Source organism: Helianthus annuus, chromosome 5 (genome assembly GCF_002127325.2).
Source record: "Helianthus annuus cultivar XRQ/B chromosome 5, HanXRQr2.0-SUNRISE, whole genome shotgun sequence".
Taxonomy (NCBI): domain Eukaryota; kingdom Viridiplantae; phylum Streptophyta; class Magnoliopsida; order Asterales; family Asteraceae; genus Helianthus; species Helianthus annuus.
This window is the reverse complement of record NC_035437.2, coordinates 26,256,502-26,281,067: the sequence shown is the minus strand read 5'-3', so window position 1 is coordinate 26,281,067 and position 24,566 is coordinate 26,256,502.

The window sequence follows — 24,566 nt, the reverse complement described above, 5'->3', positions numbered from 1 at the left end:
CATATTCTGATTCCGCCTTTATATGTGAGGATGAGCTACTCTGACTGACTTTTCGGGTCAAAGAACGGTCCAACAGTTTTGTGTAAGGCTTGTGATTAGAACTTGCAAAAAATTCAAGGTTTTAGCATCCCCCCACACTTATATTACACATTGTCCTCAATGTGTCCCAAAAATAAGTTTTTAGGTTGATTGAATATGTAAAAAGGTGTGAAAAAACATAAATTTATGTTATTGGGCATCTAGACACGGCCCCGTGGTGTCCGGGCACAGCCCCGTGTTCAGATCACCAGTAACAAAAATTAGTAAAAAGAAACAGAAGCCTGGGCACGGTGGCGTGTTCAGTGAGCACCCTCCCTTGTCCAGTTACCTGAACTGGGCATTTCTTGCCGATTGTGCAGCACGGGGCCATGTTGGGTGGGCACGGCCCGTGCTGAACTTGCTATAACAAAGAAAAATTTTCGGGAAGTTCTGTTTTTGTGCATGGGGTGCTGGTGCAAGTTTTCCTTAGTATCCTTCACCATCTTGAGTGTGTTTTATCCATTACATCATCATCCAAACATCAATTTAATTAAAACCATCCTTTATTAAAATAACACATTACATAAAGTTCTAGAAAATTAAAAACAAAGAAGAAAAATAAAAGTTAAAGGTCCTAAATGAGATAGGTCAAGTGATACATAAAATCATCCCAAGGAGTTCTACTTTTTTCATCAAAATTTCGGAAATAGCTTTCCGATTTAGTAGAACTCCAAGCCGAGATGTGTTCCCTAGATGTTGTTTAAAGCCATTCTTCTATTTCTCTAGGGAGGAAGAAGGCGGCTTCATTCTCCTCAACCTCTTGAAGAGGGGGAGTAGCACCAACTAGGACCCCTTGTAGTATGTCGCGAGGAGGCCCCGGGTGTATGGTGTGCCACTCGGCAGGTATGATGACTTCAGGCACCACGTTCCATGCCTTTTGGGTGATGATTGGTACCAAAGGAGGACATGCGAGAATGTTCAACCTTTGGTGCAAAAGGTTGACCTCTCGAAGACATCCTTCTAGTCCCACCGTTAAGTGATTGATACGGTCGACCAATGCTTCTTCCACCCCCGTCATTTCATCAATAGCCTCTCTTAAAGTGTAGACATAGTTTACAAGAGAGTCCTCTACCGTTGATGACCTCCACCCCTGTCGGTTGTTCCTTGATTGCGACGAAGATGTTCCGCTAGCTCTGCTCGCCATTCTGAGAAAACAGACTGAAAAGGTTTCAATTTTTATTTGGACAGTACCTCGGACACGGCCCCGTGTTCAATGAACACGGCCTTGTGTTCAGCTGTCTGCAGGTTTTTCAAGCAAGGAATCTTGGAGTTTTAAATTATTTTTCCAATTTATAAGGTACTTTTAAGCATAAATAATTTAAAACACAGTTGTATAACTTGTTTTAAACAAGATTCCTTGAATAATAACCTTACAAACATTTCAATAAAGCTTGGAATCATGGTGATTTCAAGCTCTAATGGAGGTATTGAGTGCAAATTGAAAAAGAAGGCAATGAACAAAAGTGGAAAAGACAAGATGGTTGTTGAGAACCTTCTTTAGAATATACCTAGGATGGTATGTGTGAAGATCTCACCAGATCTTTGTCTTTGGGTGGTCCAAATGTGCAGGAATCTTGCTGTATTTATAGAAAATGACAGAACGCTGCACACGGCCCCGTGTCGGCTGGACACGGCCCCGTGTGCAGACAAAATCCTGACACATTTTGTCCGTATTCTGACCATAGATCAGATGGGAATCTTTTGGTGGACACGGGGGTGTGCTGACCTGGACACGGCCCCGTGTCTAGAGGCTATCTATAGAGTCTGTCTATTTTTAAGTAATTTACCCAGATCAGGTGGTTCCTTATTAGACGGAACAACACCGAAGTGCCTGAGATACCATAATTGCTCTAAATTTAGACGAGAACGCAAGAGGTTATCGGTGAGGGTGATTCCTATGCTAAATGTAGGTGGACAAGTCCAACCCTTTCCCAGGCTCTCGTTAAAGAAGGTGTATGTCGAATCGCTCGGTTCTATGTATGCATCGAACGAAGTCGATGGGGAGTCCTTCACGGCACAATCGACACAGGGACGACTATCGCTCAAGTCTTTTCTAGAGTTAGAGGTGATGTCGGGAACAACAAAGTTGTTTTTATCCGAATGCGATCTCAATAATTCTAATTGGGTATCGTCTTGAGATTAATTGAAATCTATCTCAAGTTCTTTTAATCAATTAAGAATTAGATCTTCTAATTGAAATAGTTCATCAAGAAGCATTTCTCCTAGAAAGTCTGGTTGAGAGCATTCGAGGGAGAGATATGGATTATTTTTACTTTCGCCCCTCTTAAGGCTACAGGAAAACAATGAGTCTATATAGTGGGGCTTGTAATTTAGAAAATAACATTCTAATTCTTTATGGGGTCACCACATATTTGACACCGCGTACCATAAGAGTGCCGAAAGTAAAAAATATCAGTATCACTCATGTTTGTGTCAGAAATTACCAACCGTCGGGATCTTACAGTTCTGTTTTCAGTAACTGAAACTTGGGCACGGGGCGTGTTGAGTGGGCACAGCCCCATGTTCCGCTACTGTCTGACTTAAAACAGGATTGCCAGTACCAAAGATTGGGCACGGGGCGTGTTCAGCGGGCACGACCCGTGCTAAGTTCTGTAGAAACTGAAAAATTAAGAAAAATCCTAAAAAAGTAGAAAAATAAGAAAAAAAATGATTAGGCCGTTGATTTTAAGCTTTCTTAAAATCCTTGTGTCCCCAGCAACGACGCCAAAAACTTGATGCGTAGTTGGTGTGATATATTTTTATGTATATTTTTAGCCCTTTTTAACCACTTTAGTCAAGTTTTAAATTTATAAAACACGATATTTACTAACACCAAACACACATGTGGGCAAGTGCACCCATCGTGAGCGTAGTATAGTGTTGGTAAGATACCGTGGTCGTCCAAGGACACAAGAGCTTTTAATACCGGTTTATCCTCAACGTCTAATCAAATCAAAAATTTAGGAAAAGGTTTTGAACTAGAAAATAAAAACTAAAATGCTGAAAATAAAAATAAAAATAAAAACAGATAGACAAGATGAATGACTTGGATCTGACTCGCCTTTAGTGTAACCTTTGATTATTTCCGCACTTTTGCACTTTTTAAGAGATTATCTTAGTTATTGTAGCAGGCCCCTCTTTTGAAGGTGACGTTACCCTCAACCCAGTAGTTTGAGTCAGCAAGGATACAATCCTAAAGGGTCGGATTATTGATAGATAATTAATTAAGTTATTAATGCATAATGTGGTAGGCCCCTCTTTTGAAGGTGACGTTACCCTCGGCTAAGTAGTCTGAGTCAGCAGGGATACAGTCCTAAGTAGCCGGGTTAAAGTTTTTGTAGGATCGTTTTCATACCCAAACGAGTCATTTAGAAGAGAACTTTGTTGGACCCAGTATGGCCTTAACAACTTCTTTTTACGTAATATGGCAAGTGATTTCAGTATATGTGAAAAAGATGTGCGGAAATGAGTCGTTTAGAAGAGAACTTTGTTGGACCCAGTATGGCCTTAACAACTTCTTTTTACGTAATATGGCAAGTGATTTCAGTATATGTGAAAAAGATGTGCGGAAATTGAAATCAGACTTTCAAGAAACTAGACCTACAGAATTATCAAGTTTATATCACTTTGAAACAAATTAGTTTAACAAGGTGATTGTAAGATTATTATCTAATACAAATGAATCTTGAATTATGTGGGTGAGAAGAGCAGTGGAGTTTGGGTGTTTGTATATGAATGCTAAGCTTCAAACTCAAGTATCTTCTGCCTCTCGAGCCTTCTATTTATAGTCGGCTGTATACATGAATAAACAATTGTTTATTCATGCAATAAGTCCTGCGTAAAGTAGCAATTTGACATATTCATTAAATCCATCGTTCAAGTTGCATTTGTAATCATGATAACCAATAATGTCATGCTTCGGTCATTGGTGGCAGGATAGAGTTGTGATTTTTAGACAAGTGGGGCTTTCATCAGAATTTCTGATAAACCACTTCATCAGAAATTCTGGTGAACAAATCATCAGAAAGTCTGATGATCAGAATCGTCAGAAACTGATGATATTTCATCAGAAATATCATCAGATCCATCAGAAATGACCTTCTCTGATAATCCAAATCAACTCTTGATCAACTTGTGATTCTTTGAAGTAGATACTTTGCATTTCAGTTGTCCTATCTGATCTTCTTCTTCTTGCTGTGATCTTCAGGACTGTTATCTCTTCAGAGATCCAGTTGATTGAGATTTTCTTCAATACTTACAAATAAAGTTTCCTAACAGTTTCCCCCTAAGTATTGTAAGAAAATGAACTATCTCTATATCCAAATGTAAACAACTTTTAACTAATTTTTGAAGATAAAAATCAAGCAACTAAGTTTCAAAGACATAAAAATAAACCGACCATTGTTCAAAGACAGAAAAAAAAAACTTTAAATTTTGTTCACAAACAGCAATATCTCATAAATTCATTAGTTGATCTTCACTCCACCTCTGTATTTGTCTCCTGGTTTCAGCTTTTTCTTGTGATCAACCGCCTTTTGAGTTGACTTGTGCATTGTCTTGTACCACTCTCTTGATTACATCCAGTTTTCAATACAATCTTCAATTGTTTTTCTCAGCTGTTCATTGTTCTTTCCCTTTCTCTTGAGCTGCTCTTGTTTCTCATTTATGCAGTTTCTTATATATTTTAAAGTTTGGTTTGAATACCTGCAAATTTCACTGAGTTTGAATAGAGCTTTCTCTTCATTAGCATCTTTGAAGACTGCACATATTTCTGGTGTGTCAAAGATTGCTCCATTTCTTGCCAATTTCAAAGGAATTTCAGATGGAATTGATGTGTTGGGACGAGGTATTAACACTTTGGTACTATATTCAAAATTGATACATAGATCAAAGTCTGCCAGTGCTGCTCTTTTGTATAATTTTGCTCCTACACTCTTAAGACTGTTAAGGGCTCTTCTGATCACTACTGAACTACCTTTCCATTCATCAATGATGTTCTTCATCTTGACTATATCCATTGGGTGAACATCATCTGCCAGATCTGCATCAGTAACCTTTTGAACATCTATGTCTTTTCTGATCAGGGTATACTTGTTTTGACTTTCATTCCCTAATATGCCTCCTCCAGTGGTCAAAGTATCAATTCTTTCAATAGATACTATTGGATTGGTCAAGTGTTTGTGCAATGTTACCCAGCTGCCATTGTTTCTTTCTTCAATAATACCTTTACTCATTGGTGAGAGTGGCCTTGTTGGGTTGTCTTCTGGACTTTTCCAATAGTAGTGCTTTAGATGTTCTTCTGGATACATGATTGTGTGTAGATCACCTTCAAGCACCATTGATTCTTTGATATTGCCTTCTGAATCTTCTCTCATTATTTTTGTATCCATCCTTATGCTTAATTCTGTTTCTCCAGTGATGGTTGTAGAAGATGGTTGAACAGGAACACGTTCTTTCTGTTGGATCTTTGAAGTGTCTGGCTTTGGTATATTTGGTGGAGACCCATGGGTAACTTTTGTTTATCTGGAGGTGGACCCATGGTCTGCTTCTGTTTTTGAGCTGTTGAAGTTTCTATTTGCTTGGTTTGTTCTTGTTGAATGGTTTCTGGTTCATGTTGAGGTGTTTCTATGTTGCTTGTCTTTCTTGTGGAATTGGAGCTTTTAGTTTATGAAGATCAATTTTTGCCAGTGTGGCAACATTATACTGCAATCTTTTTACTAACAAGTGGATGTTAGTAATAGCTTGAGTATTCGTTTCTTCTTGCTTGTTTATCTTCTGAAACTTCTCACTTTCCTTATTTCTTTGTGCGGTCAATTCCATTAACAATTTCTCAAAAGCCTCAGTCATGCTGCTACTGTTGGCTCTGAGAAGTTGTATTTCTTAAAGAATTTTTCCTGAACTTGAACTTTCTCCTACAGTTGCAACCTCAGTCATCTTTTTCTTGATATCACGTAGTTCTTTAAGAGCTTTCTCCATTTCTGATGAACTTTCTTTGTTTTCTGACGACTTTTGTATTTCTTTGAGAGCTGCATTATTTTCTTCTGTTTGTTCCTGCACAATTTTGACAGTTTCTAATAAAACTTTGATTTATGATTTCTTTCAGTATCAGATCAAGTTTTTCCTCCGTGGCTGTTTTCACAGTAGCAGCTTTGTCTTCAAGTTCTTTGTGAAGTTGTTTAGGGGACATAGATTGATGTTCTTGGGAAATAGGAGAAACAACAGATGTTTCTCTTCTAACACCAGCAGAAAACACATTTTCTTATGTTCTGAGGTTAAGAGGATTGGAAGTATCCAATTTCTCTGTTCCCTCACCAGAAAATTGAAACAAATTCAAGTCCTGGATTTCCTCATATCCTTGAACCCTTTCAGGTTCTCCATGAGTTGTTGAGAAACTTTTATTTTTCTCATCCAGGTTTCCTTGATCAGTAGACTGATCTCCACCTGTTGTCACCACATTTTCCTCCTCAGAATCTGATTCAGAAAATGGGTCTTTTGTTTCACTCACATTTTTTTTGTAAAAACAGTGCTTCTTTGTAAAATTTCATATTTTCCTTGAATTGATTCTTCAGAATCACTCTCAGAATTATAAAATATATTGAGTTTAGATTGTGCTGCACCTGTTTCTCCCATATGTGAGCCTTCAGCATGATGTTCTTCTAATACAGGAGTCATATGCACATCTTCATCAGCTGGATGAGGATCAGATTCATCCTGCTGCTCTATTCTTGGTGTGCTTGATTCTTCTGCATCGTGTTTCATGGGTGACACATTTTCAACTCCTTCTTTCGTTTCTGCCTGTTTCCTTAACATCCTCAGATATTGTGTTCTGTATGATGAATCTTCTGGTATCAGACACATCATACTTTCTGACAAAACAGGTAAATCAAAATCTGACTTCCATGACCCTGCAGCACTCTAAGGTCTCATAATTTCTGTTTTTCACATATTTTTTGATTTTGGAGTTTGTAGATTCCTTTCAGAAAAAGTATCAGAAATTATGATGGACAGAAATCTGGGGAATGGTAGATGTGAATCTATCTTTCGAGTTTTGATCAGAATTGATCTTTTGATCAGATTAAATATTTCTGTTCCAAAATCAATATTCAACCCAGTTATGAGGCTGAACATGATTGTTAGGATATTCATATTTATCTGATCTGTACCTGCGATCTTTGATGATAAACACTTATTCAGTATCTCCATTAACACTTGCTAGAAGGCAGGTAGCTTGTTCCTCTTGAATTCATTGATTTTTGAAATCTTTGCCTTGCAGCCCATTACAGCATCAAGTTGTTCAAACATGTCTTCTTTTTGTGGTGCTTCTTCATAGTCTTGATTTAGGGGTAGTTCCAAACATTCTTTTATTTTCTCCAGTGAGATTGTGATGAAGATATTTTCCCATACATGTGCTGTTAGCTCCATGCTTGTGCTGTGAGGTTCGAGAGTTTTTACAACTTGTTGTAGCAGTCTTTCTGGTACCTCTCTGGTTTTTGTAAGAGCATGAGCTATTGGGCTTCTGATCAGAAATTCAATGAGAATTTGACACTTCACATCATATTGTTCAGTGTTAGTATTCATTGCTTCATTGTTGATATTCAATGGAAGATATTCAGCTTCAGTGATTAAAGGAACAGAGTGTTCAATTTGAGGTGAACTGGTGTTGGTAGCAGCCATTTAGGATTTGATTTTTTTGCTTTGAAAAGGGTTTTTAGGGTTTGAGAATGAAGGTTGAAGATGGACGTCTCTGTTTTTTAATGGGATATTTATAGTGAGTTGAGACAGAGATTTTTGAGTGTTTTTTGTGGGTTGTTTGAATTCAAGGTGTTTTATGACACCTTAATGATGTTTTAATCTCTTAAAGAAGCAACCGTTTTTGAAAAACCTTTGGTTTATCTCTAATTTAATATATATCTCATTTAAGGATAATTAGAGATTCCAACGATTTTAAAAGGATAAACACTAGTATCCAACTTGCACCTTTTCTTCATGTGGGACCCGTTTTGATTTCAGACATGGTCCAATCAAAACCTTTTCTTCGATTATGTGCTTTCCCATGTTGTCCTTTTAATGATATATATTAGAAAGTCTCTAAATAATTTCTTTTGGAGAGTTGAATTTTTCATATATATCATCAGAAAACATTTGAATTTTTTTTTTGAGATGAGAGGGAATGAGTAGAGTTTGAAGAAATTTTTTTTACTTACATTGATTTTGTGAACTCCACTCCTTTTTTCTGAGGTATCAGGAAGTCTTTGTCATATAGCTTGTTCCAATCCTCAGAAAAAAATAAATATGAAAGAAACTTATCTAAAAATAATCTAGATGTTTTGTAAGTTCCTTTGTATTTGAGCAAAGTCATGTTTCTTTTCTGTTTAAACAATCGAACCTTCCCGTTTGTCAAGAAAAATTTTCTTTTGATGTTTTCATCAACTTTTCGGTTTTATCTGGTGATTTGAATCAGATTCTGATGGTTTAATGAGGTTTCTGATAGATTTTATCCGATTCTGGTAATTTACTAAATCCTATCAGATTTCATTTGATTTTTTTTCAGGAGTAAATTACAAGTTTTGTCCTTTATGTATGTCCCAAATTACAGGCGCTGTCCTTTGTCTTTAAAATTGATGAGTTTTGTCCTTAATGTTTGCAAATCTTGCAAGTTATGTCCTTTAGACCAAACCCAGTTAGATTTTTGGTTAATTCTGGTCATGTGCAATGCACATCAGGGTATTCTTGTCATTTCAACTATACAGGGGTTATTTTGTAAAAAACTTGTATTCAGGGGCCATTTTGTACAAACTTACAAGTAAAACACTATATATACAAACTCTCTCTCCCCTCTCTCTGATAAACATTCTCTCTCTCTCTTCTCTCTCTCTCTAACATCTGATAAACTCTCTCTCTCCTCTCTCTCTCTCTCTCTTCTCTCTCTAACAACAGATTGAAGTGGTGTGTGGCGGTGGTGAGTCAACAGATTAAATATGGGTTTCTTGAAATCTTGAATTTTAATGTCTTTGATTTTACAGAAATCAATGTGCAGGTGTTTTGTGAATAAATATTTGTGTGCTCAATTGGGTATTTTGTAGGTTACTTGAAATCTTGAATTTTGTATTGGGTGTTGTGTGGGTTACTTGAAATCTTGAATTTTGTATTGAAATCTTGAATTTTGGTGTGTTTTTAATCTTTTCTAAAGTCGATGTGCAAGTGTTGTGGATAAAGATTTGTGTGCTCAGCTGGGTATTTTGTGGGTTTCTTGAAATCTTGAATTTTGTATTGGGTATTTTGTGGGTTTCTTGAAATCTTGAATTTTGGTGTTTTTAACCTTTCTGAAATCAATGTGCAAGTGTTGTGTGGATAAAGATTTGTGGTCAGTTGGGTATTTTGGGGGTTTCTTGAAATTTTGATGAAATCTATTTGCAGGTGGTGTTTGGATAAAGGTTTGGTGATGACGATCATAGGGAAACATGGTGGGGATTTTTTTGGTTGCCGGATTTGGTGGTCAGCGGTGGTCTTTTGGTGGTGGTGGTGTTGGTGGTGGGTGGTGGGGGTTGAATGAATCTACTGAATTGGTGTTTGGATATATTGTATATAAAACTATAAATATATATTAAGTTTTTTATTTTGTTTTGTTTTATTTAATAAATATTTTTAAATAAATTTATAAAAAGACTAAAATACCCTTATGTAATCTGATTTAACCAAAAAAATCTAACTGGGTTTGGTCTAAAGGACATAACTTGCAAGATTTGCAAACATTAAGGACAAAACTCATCAATTTTAAAGACAAAGGACAGCGCCTGCAATTTGGGACATACATAAAGGACAAAACTTGTAATTTACTCTTTTTTCAGATTTTCTTTGTTTTTATCAGACAAGATTTCTTAGTTCCCCCTAGACCTATTGACATATATAACTATCATGTATTTAGGACAAACTTAATATATTACTAAACAAAAGATAGTTAAACACACAACAAAAACAAAAACAAGTAAACCTAACTACTCATCCTCCTCATCCAATACGTTTTACATGCACTTCACATATAACCAGAGACTGGTTATCCTTCCTGTGTGATTGGTTGATGGAACCAGGGAAGCAACTCTTAAGTTTTCTTGAAGTGCCAGCTCAGTTCTTGTATAACAACTTCTCACACCTCCAAAGTCCAGTTGACTTGTGATTACTTTGGTTACAAAACGAGGGTAGATCAGAAAAGGATTACGGTCATGGACATTTGCTTCTAAGTCTCTCATGAGAAACTTAGCATAGTTGTAAGGTTTTTCCTGTACAATAGCGTGAACCACTTCCATCATCCTATGAGACAGCTCATTAAAGTGTCCATTCTTTTTAGAAAAGCAAACACTTAGCTGTGTTACCAGATACTAGAAAGGTGGTATAAACCCAGATTTGCAAACTTGCCTTTACACGTTGTTTGAATGGTAACCCATTTCTATCAAGGTTCGTTGCACCTCTTCCTTATCCAGTATGGTGACTTTTTGATCATCACCCAATTGGAGGACATCTCTGAGTGTTTCCTCTTTTAGGGTGATTTTTACCCCTATAACCTCACTATTTATCCACATGGAAGTGCCACTCATAACGACTTAAGCATTCCACCAGAACTCTTGAAGAAGTTCTGGATATATAGTGACATGTGTTGATATAGCAAAGCCCAAAGGACTACACATGATCATATTGTATACAAACCTGCAGTCCTCCAATGCAGGTCCTTCCAAGTTAGATCTTAGCCTGAGATTATGATTTTCGTAAAGGTTGAGAGGGAATTGGTTGGATTCCATTGATTTTGGGTGACCCATTTGAAATAAGAAGTTTTCTGATGATAGGATTTTGAAGAGAGATTTTGTTGTGAAGAATGTCTTTTTCAGATTGTTAATATTTATAGATGAAAGTGATAGTTCCATATTAACATTAAAAAGTTTTTTTTTTCATCTCTTCATTTAAGACGATATCTATTGCAGTGAATATGACAGTCTACTAAGCCCTTTATGTGAGTAAGCATTCAATAGCTGGGCGGCTACTTTCATAGCTCCTAATGATATTGGTGCTTACGTGTTTCTCTTAAACACCTTATAACAGAATGACGTTGCATGAGTAAAAATGATTTTCTTTAGAAACAAAAATTGTGACGATTGAATTTCCTGGATTTAATTTTATCTTCATGCATGTCATGTTTCCCCCTTTTTGTTTTTTTTTAATAAAAAAAAACAACAAAAATTAAACTAAGTAAAACTCTGAATTTGTAAAATGGAATATGTATGAAGATATGGACCCTTGATGATTAATGATCGTTCTGCAGTTTAAACAAAATTTCTGATGAGTTATCAGAATTTCTGATGTTTTCATCAAATTTTCTGATATTTCTTCAGAATTTCTGATAAATCATCACATTTATTGATGATCTATTAGACCTTCTGATGTTCCACCAGTTAGATGGTTTTCTCCATCAGAATTTTGTTTAACTGTTCTTTCATTATCAGTCTTTTGGTGATCATCAATTTGGTTTTCATTTTGCGTTGCTTTTATTTCTGAAACATTCTCATCTTTTAAGTTAACCATGCCTAGTTTGCTGATCAAAAAGTTATGTCTCTTTTCATCAAGAGGTTTTGTAAAGATATCAACAATTTGGTTTTCAGTTGGAACAAAATACATTTCAATGTTACCTTTCTCCACATGATCTTTTATGAAGTGATATCTGACATCTATGTGTTTGGTTCTTGAGTGATGAACAGGATTTTCTGTTATTCAATTGCACTCTTTGAATCACATAAAATTGGTATTTTTGTCAGATTTACTCCATAATCCTTCAGTTGAGTTTGCATCCACAACACTTGTGAGCAGCAGCTTGCTGCTGCAACATATTCTGACTCTGTTGTTGATGTGGCAACATAGTTTTGCTTCTTGCTTGCCCAACATACCAATTTTCCCCCCAAGATTTGACAAGCACCAGATGTGCTTTTTCTGTCAATCTTACACCCTGCATAATCTGCATCTGTGTATGCAATTAATTCAAGGTTTGTACCCTTTGGATACTAGAGACCAAGTTCTGAAGTGCCTTTTAGATATTTGAAAACCCTTTTTAAAGCTTTTAAGTGGGATTCTTTAGGATCACATTGATATCTGGCCAGAAAGCATGTAGCAAACATGATATCTGGTCTACTTGCAGTCAAATATAGCAATGACCCTATCATCCCTCTATAGGTTTTAATATCTACACTTATTCCATCTTTATCAGAATCTAATTTGTTCCCTGTTGCCATGGGAGTTTTTGAAACAGAGCAGTTTTCAAGTGAATATTTTTGTAGAATTGTTTTCACATATTTTGATTGACTCAAAAATATTCCATCAATTCTTTGTTTGACTTGTAACCCTAAGAAAAAGGTTAATTCACCCATCATACTCATTTCAAAGTGGCTGGTCATTAACTTTTGAAAATTTTTGCAAAATTTTTCATTTGTTGATCCAAATATAATGTCATCAACATATATCTGAACCAACAAGGTATGACCTTTGTGTGTTTTGAGAAAAGTGTGGTGTCAATAGTACCTTTGGTAAACCCAGAATTGATTAAGAAGTTTGATAATGTTTCATACCAGGCTCTAGGAGCTTGCTTCAACCCATATAAGGCTTTGTTTAATCTATAAACATGATTTTGAAATTTTGGATCAACAAAGCCTTCTGGTTGTTGCACATAAACTTCCTCTTCAATTTTACCATTTAGGAAAGCTGATTTTACATCCATTTGATAAACTTTGAAATCCTTGGATGCAGCATAAGCAAGAAAAATTCTTACAGCTTCCAATCTAGCTACTGGTGCAAAAGTTTCATCATAATCAATACCTTCTTGTTGACAGTAACCTTTGACCACTAACCTTGCTTTGTTCCTTGTGATTATGCCATTCTCATCAGATTTATTCCTATATACCCATTTTGAGCCTATGACAGATTTGTCTTTAGGCTTAGGTACCAGATCCCATACCTTGCTCTTTTCGAATTGATCCAGCTCTTCTTGCATAGCTTGTATCCAGTCTGGGTCATTCAGAGCTTCTTTGGCAGATTTGGGTTCTATTTTGCTTAAGAACCTAACATATGCACATTCATGTGCAGTTGTAGATCTTGTTCTCACACCATCAGTTGGATTGCCAATGATATCAGAATGAGCATGCCCTTTGATCCATCTTAACCTGTTGTGGACAACTGTTGGTTCTGATGGATTTGAAGTTTCCCCCTGTTCAGTTGCCTCTGTTTGGTGTAAAGCACCAGAATTTTGATTTTCTGATGTGCTATTTACTTGTTCTTCAGGGTTAGTACATGATATTTCTGATAATTTAAATGTATAAGATTTATCATGTTCTAGAAAATCTTCTGATATCATTTCAAAGAGATGCTCATAATTTTCTTGTTTGTCAGAAAAATTTATTTCTTTCATGTATTCATCAGAAACTTCAGTTTCTGATGAGTCATCAAATGAGATATATAAACTTTCTCTGATTGTCCTTGTGTTAAGAATAAAGATTCTATAAGCTTTTGAGGACAAAGAATATCTAAGAAAAATACTTTTTTCTGCTTTTCTGTCAAATTTTTCAAGGCTTTCAAAATCATTGAAAACAAAACATCTGTAGGATCGTGTACGGACCCGAACGAGTCTATCAGAGGAGTTTTAATCAGTTTCAGGTGCGGAAAACAAGAAACTGACTTTGAAACAACAATCACTTCACTTTAAACACCTTTTGTATTAATATAATAGCTTGTACAATCAACAGGAAAACCGGCAGCACCTCGGTATCCAAAATCCGAATCGTTACAAATGATCTCGCTTCAAACCTATTTATACTAGCTTTGATTCCGCTTGAAGTGGACCGAAACAATTGGAGCGGAATAACAAAGATGTGATTCCGCTTGAAAATGACAAGTGTCATTTCAAGCGGAATAAGGTCCTTCAAGCGAAATCAGCACTAACACAACCTTAAAGTTCCTATTTTCTTGATCTACGAGCCCTGATCTATTCTATCTATTGTAAGACACGATACAAGACGAAGTCGATAGATGCATGCACTAACAGACTCCCCCTCAGATGTTGACGAGTCTCACGTGTTGAGTCTTTGCAACTTCGGTCTTGATCCGTCTCTGGGCTTCACTCTTTCGATCTTCACCAACAGACTTCCCCTAACGATGAGCTGGCATTCCTTCAGTTCATCAGCATCATCTACTTCAGGATCGTAGTCTGGCACACACTTGTATTCACAAAATCCTCAGGTATCGTAACCTGGCTCAAACTTCCCAGGATCGATCAACCTGGCTCTTCAAAAAATTGTTCCAAGATCGTGACCTGTCTCTCATCCAGCTCAGGTTATCTGCACAATCTCTACCTCAAAGTAAATTTCATGACAATTTAATATCAAAAGATATGCACCAACACAACTCTCCCTCAAATCAACCAGAAAGATTTATCAATTAAAATCCTGATGAACCACTTGAAGATTTGATTAAACCACATTTGTTTAAGAACAAACTCCCCCTTACAAAATGGTCATCATGTTTAGCATTCGGAATTTTGAAAATCAGCTCTCCAACACCAGTTGTCGAAAACCTTTTTGTATTTTTCAAAATTTATGCTAAAACACACAAAAAATCTTTCTGGTTTTTGGAATAAGAGACGCAGTAAAGAAATATTTACAGACAATATTTTTGTGAGTTTGTGTAAGAGGATCATATCAGTTTATGAGACATATCACCAACACCGTTAAGCTTCATTTCATTTTAAGTTCTAAGCAATTCACCTAGATTGTCAGTATACTGGTTCATTTAAATTTTCACACAAAGTTTAACTGTTTCTAGATACGATATAAATATCTTAAGAACTTAAACTTATTCGCGTGTCCCACTACTTGAATATACTCCCGTATCCAGATCCCAATATTCAGCCTTACAGGTGAGTATACCACAGATGATATCTGTAAAGGGGTTAATTGCGAGGGTCGTGAGAGCTCAGGTCGATACTTCCGTATACGCAGAGAGATGACGACTTCGACTTTTGGTATGTCCCCTTTAGAGGATCTTTTCTTCAACAGCAATGATTATCAATTTTATTGTTTAATCATTTTTGCTGAGGGCGAGCTTATTTTTCAAAGCATTTGCAGAAAGTATTATACGGGGACTAGGTCAGAATTTCCATTCAGCAAAAGTCCCGGGATAATACCCCAGATATCACTAAGTATAAAGACCTAGTATCTTAGAAAGAGGGACCTTTCAAACAAGATTTCGGGGGTTACCCATATATCCAAGAAATGTTCCCCACAAAATAAGCAAGTTTGAATTTTTTGGTTTATATCTCGTCACAATTTACTAAATGTGTAAAAACCTACTAACATATCCACAGTGAGATTGTTTATCACATATATACTTTCCATTTCTTTAGCATGTTGTGACGGTCCACTGATGTACTATCATTTCCTCTTTTTACAACAAAACCCATTTTTGATTTTATCATCTTTTTGGCTTTTTCAAATTTTCTAATGTTTTTGGATTTTCTGAAATTTTTCTTACTCCCCCTAAAATGCAAACACATTTAAAGAGAATTTGAAAAACAAACTAAGCTCTTAATCCACTTAAAAATTTTGAAAAACAAACTATACAAAAAAATGACAACAGATATCGAATTACTTCAATTCGCCATCCACTTGGCATAAACAATCAGAACTCCCCCTTTCAACAAAGTATTTTCTCATTATGATTTCAAAACACTTAAATTTGTTTTAATCAAAATGATTTTTCCGGAAAATAAGTTTGTTTGATTTTATCACTTATAGGGATTGGTTCATCATCTTGTTCAATTTTAGCCACTTGTAGGAAATCGAGTACAACTTAATGTCCCTGATTTAGCACTTTGCAAAATATGCATCACCAAACCTCTGTATCACTTGTAAAACTTATCATCTTTACCATATGTAGGAATAACACATCTACACAAATCATTTTACCAATCAAGATGCCGATTCCTGCTTCACACATACCAACCTGGAAGCTCCGGCAATTCCTGCATAACCTGTAAAATATAAAAATTTTAAATTCTTTCATACAAACAGATTTTAAGAAAGATGCCGATTCCTGATCCACGATTACAAACTTGGGATCTCCGGCAAGTCAGGTTTTTCAAGCAAAGAAAATGTCCACCCAAGCCTGACCAGCCTTGGGTGTTTTCAATTCTTCTGCAGTTGGGGTGTATGTTGATTTCTTTGTAGCGTAAAAATCTTGTACCCCTTTCACCTTCCCATCAATCATTTTCCCAAAAATCTTCTTAACATTTCCATTAAATGCTTTCTCAACATCAAATTCATCTTTTCCAGAATAAAATTGATTCGAGATCTCAACTTTTTCAGTTTTCTTTTTAAAATTCTCAGTTCTCAACGGTGGAAAATTCTCATCATCCATTGAAGATACTGAGTTTTCACTCTTTTTAACAACATGTGGCTCCTCTGATTTTGTGGAATCAGATTCATCACCAGATTTTGCATCAGATTTCTTAACAACCCACTTTTGGTTGTCAAGCTTCACACTTCTTCTGTAAAACCTTTTTGAACATTCACCAACTTCATATGTAGAATTTTTAAACACTTTAAATTTCTCAGTTGTTGGTTCGGTTTTATCAATAACTACTTCTTTCAGTTTTTCTGAGAATCCCTGTTTTGTCTTAGTAGCTCTGGGACAGTTCCATGCAATGTGACCAACTTCATTGCATCTAAAACAGGTTCTAGTCTCTCTTCTTTGATGAGCTTCAATCTTCTTTTCAGCAAAAAATTCTTGATTTGATTGTCTCCAAAATGAGCTCTTCTTCTCTTCTTCAACAGACGGTCCTGAAACAACTTTTGTATTTTTAGAAATTTTTTCATTTTTATAATTTTCAGGTGGGATAAAACCAAGACCTTTCTTTTTGTAGTTACCATTTTGGTTTGATTTCTTTTGAAATCCAGAACCAAAATTGCAACCCTTTTTCTTGTTTAAACGCTGTTAAACTCTTGAAGTGCATTTTTTAGGTTTTGCACTAAGATTTAAATCTTTTATTTCAGAAATATTAATTTCTGTCATTTTGAAAACCTTTTTGATCATGTCAAAACGAACACTTCTTATTGGAAACTCTTTATTAAAATATAATTTTTCAGAATCATTTAAAGTATAAGCAACCTCGAATGTTTCATCATTCAAATTAGATTTTGACAACAAAAATTCTTTACTATACACCCGTTTTCCCGATGATTTTGAACTTTTTCCAGACGAACTCAAACTCCCGACTGATAAACACGAACTTTCGGACTCGGACTTTGACTCTGACTCCTCATCCTTATCCAACACCTGATCGACCATTCTTTTAATTAATTCGGACTCATGATCTGTGTCGGACGCTGTGAATGTGATGTCGATGTTGTCTGGTAATACATCAGTTAACTCGGACTCTAACTGTATATTGACTGCCTTTTTTAAATGTTCCTCATTCGGTTTTCTAGGCGAGTACCCTTCCCAAATTGGAGGCGGACACCTATTATAACAGACACTCTGTTTCTTACCAGCATACTTCTTCTCCTTTGGCTTCTTTTCTTCATCTTTAAACGCCTCAAAACCTGCAACAGTAGGATAAATTCTGGCAATTAAGTAATCAGAACTTGTGTAACTTCTAAGTAAACGTCTGATTCTTTCATTTTCAACTTTTTCACCATCTAACTCTTGCTTCCATTTCGCACATTCTTAAATGTTAAAATTTATCTCTTTCTGCTTCGACATCATTGTTGCGTTCATCATCTTCATAGCAGCTTCTCTTTCTGAGTTTGTCTTTTGCAAACTATTCACTGTTCTATTCAACACATCATATGATCCTTCAAATTCTTGACATCGAACAGCAACTTTTCTTTCAGCTTTTCTGATTCACTAAATCTCTCGTCTTTTTCTTCACATTGTTTGCAAGATTCTGAACATGTAAGACAAGGTTTTGTGACTTCAACTATCTTTTCGACCTCCACAATCTTCTCAATCACCTTTTCTACTTCAACTATCTTCTCAACAATCTTGATTTCTTTCCGTTCTTTTGCAGCTTTTCTCTCTTTGAGTTTCTTTAGTTTATCTGCAAAATAAAATTCAAAACTGTCAGAAGATAGATGAGTTTTTCCAACATTTATCTGTTCAATATCTTCATCATCATCACTTGTCTCTGATGAACTATTTTCAGATGAAACAGATCTTTCATCTTCATTTTTCTCTTCGTTCGATAACACTGCCATCCATTCCTTTATCAACTCTGGCTTTTAAACAATCTGAGCAATAAAAGCTTTAACATTTGGATCAGCTGGAATGTACTTGTCCCAGTTAAATCCTGCAGCCACTTTCTCATCATCTTGATCAATAATGCCATAATAAGCTTTCTTATTTGCATCTTCGATCATTTTTCCATGAGCAGTTTGAGAATCCTTCTGTTGATGTGGTTGATGAGTGATTTGCTGATATATTGCCTTCCGATAGTAATCATCTTTTCCAAAGGGACTCTTTGTTCCACTAGGCTCCTGATTTTTGCACTCTCTTTTGAAATGGCCTCTTTCCCTACATTTAAAACAAGTAACTTTAGATTTATCAAAACCTAAAGCTCAAAGGTGAGCATCCAAAAAATCATTTCGTCCTGTAATCATTTTGAACTTTTCAGCTCTTCTTAGAACACTCGCTAAAGCCCACTTTATATCCATAAGCTCTAATTCTTCTGCATCAACCTGGTCGTAATCTTCCTTTGTTAGCATCGGATTGCCAATTTTCCCAGCAATCAAACCTTCATAAGATTCCAACGCAGTAACCAGTAATCCCATATGACTCTTTACAACTTCTTAAGAAAAATTCTATCCATTTTGAAGATGTAAAGCCACATTGCATTGAATCATATGCCCATTACCAACATTCGCACTTTGAACACTTGGAGGATTCACATTTGAAAATCCACTAGTGTTAATTGAACTTTGACTGCTTGTTCCGGATGAGTTTCCTGCACTAAACGATGTTTGGATCTTTGGACTCGCTTCAACTGTTTGAACATTTCCTTTATAATACAGTTTAATGTCTTGTTGATGACTTGAACTGTTCGTTCTTGCAATTTTCTGCTGTTCAAGATCTTGTGCCTCCAGATTTTCAATAAACTGACCAATCGACAATCTGCTAAACTGTCCCGAATTTTTCAGAATCATGAGATATGTACCCCATTCCTTTTGTGGTAACGCGTCAGCAAGTTTTTCAACCCATTCTGCTGGAGTTTTAGTAATCTTTAACTGAGACATGGTGCGCACAAGATGACAGTATCTCTCAATGAGAGTCTTTGTAGTCTCACCAGGCATGTTCGTAAACAATTCAAACTCCTTTTTCAGTAATGCTGCTTTACTCTATAGCATCTCTGTACTTCCTTCAAATTTCTTCTCAAGAGCTTTCCAAATCGAAAACGCATTTCCGTCATGCTGAAGCAAAACAAATATATCCTCTTTAATAGCTTGCTGCAACAGACTTATCATCATTTTCTCTCCTTTATAACTTTCTCTCTCTAAGTCTGAAAACTCCGAGATAATTTTATCAACATTCATAGCAGTCTGTGGTCTAATGTATGCTATTTCAATGCTCTCCCAAGCTCTTAGATGGTTTGGCTGAACCCAATTCTCAAAACGATTCTTCCATACATGGTATTCTTCCATTCCCGTAAGTTTCGGGGGTTTTTGCAAAGTTCCGGTTTCGTTTTCCATGTTCATATTTTTAGCAATGTCAGCTGGAGTAGTCGGGGTTATAGCAAATGCATTGTAAAATTGAGAATCCATGTTTCGGTAACAAGTTTTTCAAACACAACACTTTTCAAGCGGAATAATCAATTCGAGCGGAATCACCAAACAACAGATTCAAGCGAAATCCCTGAAGTAATCTTTTCAAGCAGAATCTCAAATTACTGTTTCAAGCGAAATCTCCAGTTAACTTTCAAGCGGAATACCCAGATGTCAGTTTGGAGCGGAATCCCAACCATATTTCAAGCGGTATAACGAAATAAACAATTTGAAGCGGAATAAGTAGAATTTTGAAGTGGAATCAGGGGTTTTTCAAGCGGACCCTCAGATTTCAAGCGGAATAGACAAACTTGAAGCGGAATCAGTGCAACAATATTTCAGATTCGAGCGAAATCAAACAAAGTCCGTTCAAGCGGAATCTGATCAGAGGTCCATTTCTGTTACTTTTAAGCCGAATTTTAATGTGAAACTTTCCAGGGTTTGTTAACTTGTAGTTTTGTACAATCTGTGAAAAATTGAACCGATTTTGACCGTGAAATTTTGTAAATCCTGAAAAGAAGGTGTAGAAACAGAAAATTTCAAGCTAAATCACAAAGAACTCCTCCTCCTGAGCTCTGATACCACTTGTAGGATCGTGTATGGACCTGAACGAGTCTATCAGAGGAGTTTTAATCAGTTTCAGGTGCGGAAAACAAGAAACTGACTTTGAAACAACAATCACTTCACTTTAAACACCTTTTGTATTAATATAACAGCTTGTACAATCAACAGGAAAATCGGCAGCACCTCGGTATCCAAAATCCGAATCGTTACAAATGATCTCACTTCAAACCTATTTATACTAGTTTTGATTCCGCTTGAAGAGGACAAAAACAATTGGAGCGGAATAAGGTCCTTCAAGCGAAATCAGCATTAACACAACCTTAAACTTCCTATTTTCTTGATCTACGAGCCCTGATCTATTCTATCTAGTGTAAGACTCGATACAAGACAAAGTCGACAGATGCATGCACTAACAACATCTACAACCAAATGTGTGTAAAAATTTTACACTTGGAATCCTATCATTTATCATGTTGTATGGTGTTTTGTTTAGCCTTTTGTTGATAAGGGTTCTGTTTTGAGTAAAACATGCATTTGCAATTGCTTCTGCCCAAAAGTGAGTGGGTATTTTGGCATAGGCAAGCATTGTTCTGGCAGCTTCAACTAAGGTTCTATTTTTTCTTTCAACAACCCCATTTTGTTGAGGGGTTCTGGGAGCTGAAAAATCATGAGAGATTCCTTTGCTCACTAGAAAACTCTCAATTTTTGAATTTTTGAATTCTGTGCCATTATCTGATCTGATCCTTTTTACTGTTAGTTTTAACAGATTTTCAATTTTCTTGATAAAATTAATGATCAGATCAGATGTTTCACTTTTCTTTCTCAAAAATTCAACCCATGTATATCTGGAAAAATCATCAACTATTACTAGTATATATTTCTTTCCAGAAAAACTTTCTGTACCTATGGGTCCACACAAATCCATGTGTAAAAGTTCCAAATTTTGTGTAATGGAAGATTCAGAAATTGACTTGTGAGAGCTTCTTTTTGATTTTCCCATCTCACAGGCATCACAAATTTTATCCTTTTTAGAGGATATGAAAGGTAATCCTTTTACCAGACCTTTACTTGCTAATTTGCTTAGGTTTTTGAAATTTAAGTGAGCTAATCTTTTATGCCACAACCAGCTACTTCCTTTGTCGATTTTTGAAAATAAACATAGTTTAGGATGTTTATTTTCTTCCTTGAAGTCAAAGTAGTATATTGATTGTCTTATTCTTTTCCCACTTAAATATATTTTATTATCATCCATACCTATTAGCAAGCATTTTTCTGGTAAAAATGTTACCTGAAAACCTTTGTCAAAAAATTGACCACAGCTCAGCAAATTATACTTTAAGCCTTCAACATAGGCTACTCTTTCAATGGTCAAACATCCATATCTGATACATCCGTATCCCATTATCCTTCCTTTCACTCCATTTCCAAAGTTCACCATTTTACCCAGCTTTGAGACAAAGTTGCTGAGTAAGCTCCTATCCCCAGTCATGTGCTTGGAGCTTCCTGAGTCGTAGTACCAGATCTGCTGCACATGATGGTCCTAAAATGAAATGGCTAGAGGGTTTTAGGTACCCAGGCATGCTTGGGTACTCTTTCTGATGATATTGGTTTTATTATTATTTCTAAATGACCTTTCATCGGAATTTTTGTTAAATGCTGAGCCATTATCAGAATTTTTCTTTTTCTTTTGGAGATGGTGTTGAACAAGCTTCAGTATTTCAACACACATACAAGAATCATCAGAAATTTCTGATGTTCCTTCTTGTGATGGAATGAAGGGATAATTTTGAAAAAATGAGTGAACTGCTTCTGGAGTTTTTACAAACTCTTGATTGCATTCACTTCTTTTTGGTTCCATGTTTGGCTTATTAAAGGAGTATTCAGAACATGTTGATTTGCAAGTTTCAGAATCAGATTCTGATATAAATTTATCAGAAATCTGTTGAGTTGTTTTTACAAAGACAGTGGGTTTGTTATTATTTGTTCTTACATAACCTAAACCCTCTCCTTTGTTCTTTGGAGTGGACTCTATGAAATTTATGAATTCTTTTGCTTCTTGAAAACCTCTTACATTAATTTCTTTATCATTGATTTTCTTGTAAAGATCTCTTCTTTCATTTTCATAGAACTCAATTTTAGCTCTTTGATCTAAACTTTGTTCTATAAGTAATTAATTTTCAAGAATAATTTTATTCAAGGTCCTCTGCAACTCATCAGATTTTTTACCATCTGATTGATGTTTAACTTGCAAGTTTAAAAAATCTGACATGAGCTAATTTAGCTTGTGTTCAAGATCAAGATTGTCTAAACTTACCTGTTGTCCTGAAGTCTCTGGTATGTCATCAGAAAGTGCCATGAGACAGAAGTTGGCCATTTCTTCTTCTTCTTCATCAGAAGAGTCATCATATAGCCATGTATCTGTCCCAGCAATTAAGCTGACTTGTTGTTGTTGCTTCTTAGCTTCCTCAAGCTTCTTTTCATAGTAAGCAACATCTTTCAGCTTCTTGGTCTTGTACTCAGATGCATAATGACCTTTTTGCTTGCACTTGTAACACACCACCTCAGCCTTTCCTTTATCCTTAGATCTAACTTCTTCTTTAGATCTACCATCCATCCTCCATCTATCACTCCTCTGGTATCTCTGGCCTCCTCCCCTCATCCTCTTCTCAAATGTTTTGGTGAGCAGTGCTATTGCTTCAGCAAAAGCTGAAAAATTTGATGATGTATCAGAAGTTTCATGACTCTAGCTGTTTGATGGTTGTGGATCATTAGAAATTGTTTGTCTTTGTGGGTTTGAGATAAGAGCTAAAGATCCCCCTCTTTGAGTGTTTTCTTCAAATATTTCTTCCTCTCTAGGGATCAAGATACTGTATAAGTCATGAAGACTCATTTTTCCTAGTTCTAAGGTTGAGGACAAAGTCATTGTGAGACTCCTCCATTCTCTAGGCAAAGCATCAAGAAATTTTATGTTTCTTTCATCATTTGATTTAGTTATTCCAAATTTCTTTAGCTCGTTTAAAAGTTTTGTGAACCTTTGAAATGTGTCATTTAATTTTTCATTAGGTAAACTTTTAAACCTTTCATAAGATGAGATGTTGTTTGTTCTCCTGTTTCCCTTCATCCTTTCTCCTCCTTCACAAAGATTTTCCAACTGATCCCATATTTCCTTGGCTGATGCACAAGCATCAACTTGTGAAAATATGTCATTGGGGATGGCCATAATTAAGAGTGATTTTACTCTTTCATCCCCAGCTACCAGTTCCTTGTCTTCCTCACTCCAAAGTATTTCACTTTTGGGAGCTCGGGAGGCAGGGATAGCAGGTAGTTGGTCAGTTGTTAGAATTGCTGGTATTTCAGTCACTGGTATATGTGGACCCCTTCAATGGATTGAAATAGAGCTCGGTCATGACCATTAAGGAAATTGACCATCCTGATTTTCCATTGGGGGTATTCCTCTCTGACCAGAGTCGGAGGTTTGGACATAGAACAAATATTGAAAGCATTATTCCAGGATTGAAAGCTGGCCATATTTAGAAAAAAGAAGAAGAACGATTGATCGTTTGAAAATAACTTTATTCAATCTGCTCTGATACCAATTGTTAGACCTAGTATGGCCTTAACAACTTCTTTTTACGTAATATGGCAAGTGATTTCAGTATATGTGAAAAAGATGTGCGGAAATGGAAATCAGACTTTCAAGAAACAAGACCTACAGAATTATCAAGTTTATATCACTTTGAAACAAATTAGTTTAACAAGGTGATTGTAAGATTATTATCTAATACAAATGAATCTTGAATTCTGTGGGTGAGATGAGCAGTGGAGTTTGGGTGTTTGTATACGAATGCTAAGCTTCAAACTCAAGTATCTTCTGCCTCTCGAGCCTTCTATTTATAGACGGTTGTGTACATGAATAAACAATTGTTTATTCATGCAATAAGTCCTGCATAAAGTAGCAATTTGACATATTTATTGAATCCATCGTTCAAGTCGCATTTGTAATCATGATAACCAATAATGTAATGCTTCGGTCATTGGTGGCAGGATAGAGTTGTGATTTTTAGACAAGTGGGGCTTTCATCA